At 36.5% G+C, this 8250-nt stretch overlaps 2 protein-coding genes across 12 annotated transcripts in view; both read left to right on the top strand.

Moving 5' to 3' along the window:
* LOC113637378 (interaptin-like) overlaps positions 1-8250 on the top strand; it is a 482239-nt gene that overhangs the window by 12864 nt on the left and 461125 nt on the right. The window contains exon 1 of one of the 11 annotated variants that reach the window (XM_047818493.1): positions 5490-5740. The exons of the other annotated variants lie outside the window; for them this stretch is intronic. The gene's annotated coding sequence lies outside the window, so the exon portion shown is untranslated. Of the gene's footprint in view, positions 1-5489; positions 5741-8250 lie in introns of those variants that run through there. 11 annotated transcript variants of the gene reach the window in all.
* LOC113637369 (serine protease FAM111A-like) overlaps positions 1-8250 on the top strand; it is a 200972-nt gene that overhangs the window by 75475 nt on the left and 117247 nt on the right. The window lies entirely within an intron of this gene.

The following is an 8250-nucleotide window of genomic DNA, read 5'->3' as shown; positions in this document are numbered from 1 at the left end:
CTAAGAACAAGTCATTTGTAACTTTAACAGGTGCAGTTTTGCTATGATGGGGTCGGAAACCTGACTGAAACTCTTCATAAATATTGTTTTCCTGCAAGAAGGAGCACAGTTAAGCAGACATAATCTTTTCTAATATTTTAGACAAACAAGCTTTGAAATGGGTTTGTAATTTGATAGTTTGTTAGGATCTATATTAGGTTTCTTAATAAGAGGCAAAATAACTGCCATCAAGAAGGTTTTAGGAACATGACCTAAGGATAACGAGGAGTTAATAATATTGAGAAGAGACTCACCAGCTCTTTATCTGTCCTATACTTGTAAAGCACTGTCAGAAAGCAGGGCCTCCAAGGGAGCAAAATCCAGATCCATATACTGTATTCTAGCCACTGTGCTAAATAAAAAGCTGGGATTGTTTTGGTTATTAGTATGAGTCGTCACTCACCTCGTCACTGCCCAGGTGCTCAGCCCAAGCAGCTTTTAGAGCCTGTCTAAAGCTCTCCTTGCATGCAGTTCTAAAAAACACTAATTTGTTTTTTCTCCACATTCGCTTGAGTTTACAGGTTGCTCTATTTAGGGTGTGGACGTGACTATTATACCATGGTGCATGTGTTTTGTCTCTAATCATTTTTTTTCGGATGGGGCAGCAGTGTCTAATGTGCTAGTGAAGATAGCTAGTGTGTATGCTGTTAATCATTTCATCTAGATCCTTTGCATTTAAGGGTATAGTAAGAAGTTGAGACAGATCAGGTACTGTAGGTTATTTGTGAATCTGATTTTAGTGGTCAGAATAATAGTTCTACCAATTCGATAGTGTGGTAAGACACGGTTCTACAGGTAGTGTGTACAGTATGAGGTAATTTTCTGTGATATCACTTTGAAGTATGATATCTATATTAGTGACATCTATTCCATGCGATTTTATTAAATCAAGCCTATGATTTTGATGTTGAGTTGGTCTAGTGATGTTTTGTTTAAGCACAAATGAGTTTAGTCCATAAAACATTTCCTAAAGCATTGTTTACAAAAATCAGCATAGGGCCCTGGTGTTCTATACATGGTTGCCAGAGCAAGAGATTAATTTTTTCTTTTGTATGTCTAAGAGTGCAACATTAAGAACAAGCATTTCAAAGAAGTTAAACCTGGATCCTGTTCTATGAGTAACAGTAAAACAGTAAAAAATCAAAGAAATCACTAAAGATAGTTGCGACACCACCTCCATGACCAGTATGAGGAGTTTCATGCTTATGAATATATCCTGAGGGGGTAGACTAATTTAGACCAATGTAATAATTTGGTTTAAGCCAAGTTTAAGTAAGGAAAATGTAGTAAGGTTATTTTCCAAGATCATTTCATTTACAATAAGTGCTTTAGGTGCAAAGGATCTAATTTTCAGAATCCCAAACTTTAGGAACTGTTTTTGTTTGTTTATTTGGCATTTGTCTGGTTTCATTATGGTAAGATTATTTAGAGAAACTTTAGTGAATTTACTCTTTGATCTCATTACTAGGGGAGAGACAGTTTCTATAGGATGAGTTATGTGTGCAGTTATATCAATTTGATGGTGAGGTGAATGATAGCTACACTAAAAATAAAAAATAAAAAAACATTTTTTGAAAATATCACTAATTATAAATATCACTGCATTTAAGCATGATTTAAGCATGATTATCATTATATAAATTGCTTTCATCATACTAACAATTTTACATTTTTCTTTGTAATTTTATAGTAAATCTTATTAGTTTTATATTTATGTATATGTTAAACTCTGCAGTCCTGCATACAAATTTTTTTGTGTGAGAGAAAAATACCATTAGGCAAGTTGCATTAAAGCATTTAAAACTACAAAAAACAATACATGGGGGAAAAGTTAGAAAGTACTTAAATGTATCCTAGCATGTAGTGTCGTAGCATGTACTATGTAAACATAGTCCAAAGATTGACACTCTCTACAGTTAGACGTTTAACAAATTCAATCTACACTGTCCCATATGTGGTATGGCTAATGGCCTAATGACTACAGTCAACACCTTGGACATTGTTGGGCTGGGCTATGCAGAACAATAAAGACAAGAAATGGCTGTGCAGTAGACTGGCTCACTCCATGCAGTTAAATAAAAGTTTGAGGACAGATGTTGTAACTTGTATGGAATTATGGCAATGTTAGCAATTTAGTACTGCTGAGGACAGAGCTATAACCTTAAACTAACTGTATCATTAACAATAAAGGGTAAAATGGTACTGTCATGTATGCACAGCTAGCATTTTGGAATAATTGTGGTTCTAAAGGAATGTTCAAGGATTTGTTCAAATGCAATAGGATCATCCTATGGGCCACATGGATGTCCCTGTAATGTCACCATGATGTCATATTAGCTTTTCATTGGCCTACATAGTAGTTTTTTAGCAGTGGCTGTAGGTGATCTTTGTTGATTGATCCATTTCCATTACTGTCAGTATTGTAATTTTGGTTATTGAAAATTTAATGCTGTATTGATTGATATGTGTTCCATGCTGAAATGGCCACTAGACGGCAGTATAATGCGTCGGCAAGCCAATTTCATTACTGTGTTGAAAATACAGAATAAATGTTCTCTCTGATAACAGTACTCAGTGTTTGATCATCATCAATACATGGTACCAGAATAAATGATGAAAAATTATGAAACCTTATTGTTCTGCTTCTTGGCTTTCGGATGTGTTGCGCAACAATCGATTCCATCCGTTCACCAGATAAATTGAGGTTTACAGGTAATATCAATGAGAATTGGAAAGTTTTCAAACAAAGATTTTAAATTTATGAGCAAGCCATTGGGCTATATGGTAATGAAGAGCGAAAAATAGCATGGCTGCTAACATTGGTAGGAAGCAGTGCAATAGATGTGTATAAAACATGTGTTTTCTAAGAAATTTTAGCAATACACTAAGAAAAAATGAGACATGGTGTTTCTGAAGACATGGTTTGTTTTCAGAAATAAACCACAGAAAGAGTCAGAATCCATGGAACAGTATGTTACAGATTTAAGATTGAAAAGCCAGTTGTGTAATTTCAGAACACTGTGTGACTCCTTGATTCGAATTATAAGACTAATCTCACATTAGAAAGGGAAAAACAATTGCCAAGCGTTAGACTGTGCAATGGCACAGCTAAAGACTTTCAGAGACAGCAGAAGTGGACGCAGTTGCAGGATGTGGTAGCCTAGTGGTTAAGGTGCTGGAACACCAATCGAAAGGTTGTCCAACAGATTGCCCTTACCCCTCAATTGCTCAGTTATATAAAATGAGATAAAAATGTAAGTGGATAAGGGTGTCTGCTAAATGCTGGAAATGTAAATGTAATTGCTACTGAAAGGCAACAAACATGCACTGAAAAAATGCCCAGCTTTTGCAAAGGACTGCAAAAATTGTGGAGGAAAGAGTTTTTATTCAAAGAAAAAAGGGCATGAAAGAGGCGTGACAGTGAGGATGCCGATGCCAGGGACGTGGGGATAAAAATCAGACCCAAATGCAGGATAGCATTAAAAAAAACAATTTATTAACTAAAACATAACACAGAACAGGAACACGGACTGAAGACAAGATAACAACAAAAGACAACAGAGGATTCCGCGCTGCTCAAGGCAACGCGGCTCAACTAAATACTAATAACAATCAGACACCTGAGGAAGAGACAAGGGCTGGGCAGACACGTGACAAACATAAACAACTGCACGTGGCCAAAGTCCGGGCTGAGTCCTGACAGCGGAAGACCAATCTTCATGGACACAATTGAAGACGAACAATTCTGCTTCAGCTGATGAGTGGATAGCACACTTGAATGTAGATGGTACTGACATTTTATTGAAACTAGACAAAGGGGCACAGGTAAACATCCTGCCCATGAAAGACCTTCAAAGACGGAGGTAAAAAGCCCAAGGTTTGTGACAGAAAAGTGAATATAAAAATGATAAAATTACCATATCCACAATGGTCATTTTATTATGATAAAAAGACCATATCCACAAAGAAAACTATGTGCAAATAGAAAAAGAGTCTCTAGGTGCAGTGTTTGGCTATGAGAGATTCCATTAGTATGTTTACCAAAGACCATTGATCCTAGAGACAGATCATAAGCCTCTCATAGCAATATCAAATAAACCACTGGGAGAAGTGCCAATGCACATACAAAGACTAATGATTACACAAACAAAAGCCATATTTGCAGATCGTGATATTCCAAGGACTGTAATAAGCAACAGTGGACCACAATTCAAAAGTCAGGGCTTTATATACTATGCAAGTAATTATGGTTTTGAACACATAACATCAAGTCCCCTTTAACTGCAATCTATTGTCTTAGAGGAGAAAGGAGTGCAGATCATGAAATGCCTACTGAAAAAGCTACAGAGACAGGGGGTACATCCATACCTGGCTGAATTATATATACTATATTTATATTATATATGAGTATATATATTATAAATACAGAGCATCACCATTGGAGAATGGCCTTTCACTGGCAGAAATGCTCATGAATAGGGAACTGCTACAAAGATTCCTTCAGCTAAGCATCACAAGGTACAGAGTACAGTGAATTAGAATGAGAGGCAGACGAAGCATTGGCTCAGGAAGAAGTAGTACAGGTGAGATGTGATAGACAGTGGGGACCCCTGGCCAAAGTGGTGAAAGAGACTACCAGACACCCCCCTATATAAGAAAGGATGACAAGTTAGTTAATAAAAATACAGCTGTTTATGTGTTTATGTTCATGTTAGTTCACAGTGCATTAACTAATGTTAACAAGATTTGAATAATGTATTAGTAAATGTTCAAATTAATATTCAAATTAACTAATGAACCTTATTGTAAAGTGTTACCCAGTTATTTGTTAATTATATTAAAATATGTAGATCCCTTTAACTATTTATATAAGCTGCTTATTCTTATTTATGTAAACTGCTTTTATTTATATTCCATTGCAACTTTAAACAGGTCTAGGTTTGATGTTTTCATGTAGCCTTGGCAACTAGCCGGCCTGAAAAATATGCAGATGAGCAGAAACGTGTTGAAGTCACGTCACGACTTTTACAATCATGTACCCGCCATGGGCAATGCTGAAGTCACTGTTACAAACTTTACAGTGTGCAAGATTGTCATTATGTAAAAGATGGGCATGATGGAGCTTCTGTTTCTAGATACACTGATTAATTCGGTTCGGGAGAAGAGATAAAAGCCCGCCCCACACTGACAATTGATCGGTTGACTTACCGAACCAGGCCAATCAGGATGCTCTCTGTCTTACACACACACACACACACACACACACACACACACACACACACACACACACACACACACACACACACACACACACACACACACACACACACACACACACACACACGGTCTCTCGCTCCCCCTCCCTCTCCGCGTTGCGCGCGCTTCAAGGTTTAGAGCGGGTCTCTGTCGCGCATGCGCGTTCTTGCTCGCTCGCTGAAGATTCCGGATTTTAACTAATTTGCGGGCATCAGGGAGCCGTTATCAATATGCGGGAGACTCCCGGAACTTCCGGGATACTTGGGATGTCTGGACTACACCCAGGTCGCACGACGTGTTGACAGAATAAGGAAGGAAAATGAGGCAGAACAGAACAGAAGACACCTGCTGGAAGTGCCTCAGAGAGACATAAGAGTCGACAAAAGTGACACACAAGACCTGGAAATCTAAAGCAAAGTGAACTTGTGAATTTTTTTGAAACAGGGTAAGCAGAGAATTTTTTTTGTTTAAGTTTTAAATTTAATTGTTAAATAGTTAAATATAGAGTTATTTGTCTTACTTTTTAAAAAAAAGAATCAAATTTTGTTTGTGTATGACGTTCTATCAAAATATTAAGTTAAAAAAAAGGGAAGAAATGTGTTCTATGCTGAGATGGCCACTAGATGGCAGTATAATGCGTCGGCAAGCCAAGTTCAGGACTGTGTTAAAATAAGGAATAAATGCTCTCTCTGATAACAATACTCGGTGTGTGAGCCTCGCAAAAACACATGGCACTAAAACTTTTTAAATTGGGGCAATTAATAATTTTTAAATAACTACTTCTAAACACTGGGCCTACAGTGCCAATGGAGTGTGTTAAGGAGTTGTGAACAGACTCAGAGATCAATGGACTGATTGTTAAGCCTATATAGGAATGGAAAATGTGTGTTTATTATTATTTACTATTTATTATATATTATTAATATTTCATGCAAACACCTTGATGAAAACACCATAAGTAAAATTAATTAAACATAACAGCCTACAAATTAAACTTAACACGCACTTTTCTTTATTTTTAAAAGAAGTCATATTTTCCTGTGACTGTTGCTATCACCATGCTGAAACAATTAATATTTGATGGCCAATGAAAACCATTCCCTCCTTTTCCTTTCCCTGCTTTTTTGCTCGTTCCTAATCCTGTCCCTCCTCATCACTCCTAAAGAGAAGCTCAACATCCTCATCCCTGCTACATATCTTTTTCTCACAGCTGCAATCACTCCAGAATCTCTCCTTCTCTTCTAACTTACAGCCTACTTGTGGAGCATAACCACTGATGACATTCAAAATCACCCCTTCAATTTCAAACTGATTACTCTGTCTGACACACTTTACATCTTTAAAACATTCCTCACAAACTCACAGGAAACCCACAGTGATGTTATTAATGCAGTTGGCAGGACACAAGTGTGGGATGGCCCCTTGTGTTTAACCCATAATACCTTTGCTAGTGGAGGAATTGTAATATTATTTTTTAAAGACTTTTAAACCTCTTAATCTCTTAAGAAAAGATAGTTGCTGGCAGACTGTTAAAAGTCAAAGCTCTTTTAGAAAACCATGTTATAGTTTTTATCTGTGTATATACCGCAGCTTCCCCAGTGAAAACAATAGCCTTTCTAGATAAAGTATGGAATGTTAGAAACCTGTGACACAGATTATTTATTTGTTGGTGGTGATTTTAATTGCACTTTAGAAAACAATGACTACAACCATGTAGAGCCACACATGCCTTCCCAAAAAAGACTTCTGAACATAAATGGAAAACGTGAACTAATGGCATTTAGAGAACTTTTTATAAAACTCAAAACAACCTGGGCTCATGCCTCTGATGTCAAAATATCACTAGCAAGGTTGGACGAGTTCTCCAGTCACCATCTAAATGTCATTAAAAGTTGTTATTAGCCTGGTTGGTTTTTCAAACCTCAACTTGGTTTTATGTGTTACAGTTTTAAATTGTATTAAACCAAAAAGTGCTTACTGGCATTTTTACATTGTTTTACTGAGAGACCAGCATTTTCGATATTTTTACCTCCTTTTTGGAGGAACTTTAAAAAAGAGTGCTTTTATTTCAACAGTGGTGGGATTTTGGTAAAACAGACAAATAAAACAGTTGTGTCAACAGTACACTTATAATGTCACAAGAGAATTGGCTGAGTCTATGAAGCAACTAGAAGAATTTCACTTGTCACAATCAACAGAAAACCAGAACCATATTCAGACCCTCACAGTCAAAAAAAAAAAAAAAGCAATCGGACCTCTGAGTTTAAAGCACAATTTGCACTAGTGAGATCACGATTCCAGAAAGCAGAGCAGATGGTCGAATGGACAAAATGGACAAAAATGCTTTATTCACAGCCTGCGCTCTGAGTCTGGACATGTTTTATCTGAAACAGCTGATATAAAGAAAAGAGCAGTTAGTGTTTATAAAATCATAAGTACAGATAATGTAACCCATATGTTGAATTCACATTAAAGAAAAGGAGGAAAATATCTACTAGGTCTGAGATCACCAAACACTTAAAATAACAATTTGTCTTAATGTCTGGAGTTCCGGGTTTGGGGTCTCACACAAAAAAAAACGTTTAAGAATAGTGTGTCTGCACTTAAATGAAATCGGATCTAATTTAATATATAACTGCTTGAATAAAGGCACAAACACTGAAATGAACCTGAGTGAATATTAGTGTATTTACTAACTTTTTTCTGTCTTTACCTCAAACTGTATTGCAAGTTTATGCAACTTTCTGTCTCTCTTTCTGTTCACATTTTACATTTAACAAAGGGAAACATATCTTAATTGATCACAATTAACTATCCATCTGTTCAATTATTTGAGGAGGTTACAATAACATACGAAATAACATAGTTTTTTAGAAGAACTGCCCCAAGTGTCAAAAGACGCCAATACAGCACTGAGCATAGAATTATCATCAGTAGATCTATGGAAGGCATTAA

The sequence above is a fragment of the Tachysurus fulvidraco genome, chromosome 9, assembly GCF_022655615.1.
Source record: "Tachysurus fulvidraco isolate hzauxx_2018 chromosome 9, HZAU_PFXX_2.0, whole genome shotgun sequence".
Classification (NCBI taxonomy): Eukaryota; Metazoa; Chordata; class Actinopteri; order Siluriformes; family Bagridae; genus Tachysurus; species Tachysurus fulvidraco.
This window is presented reverse-complemented; position numbering and strand designations above follow the sequence as displayed.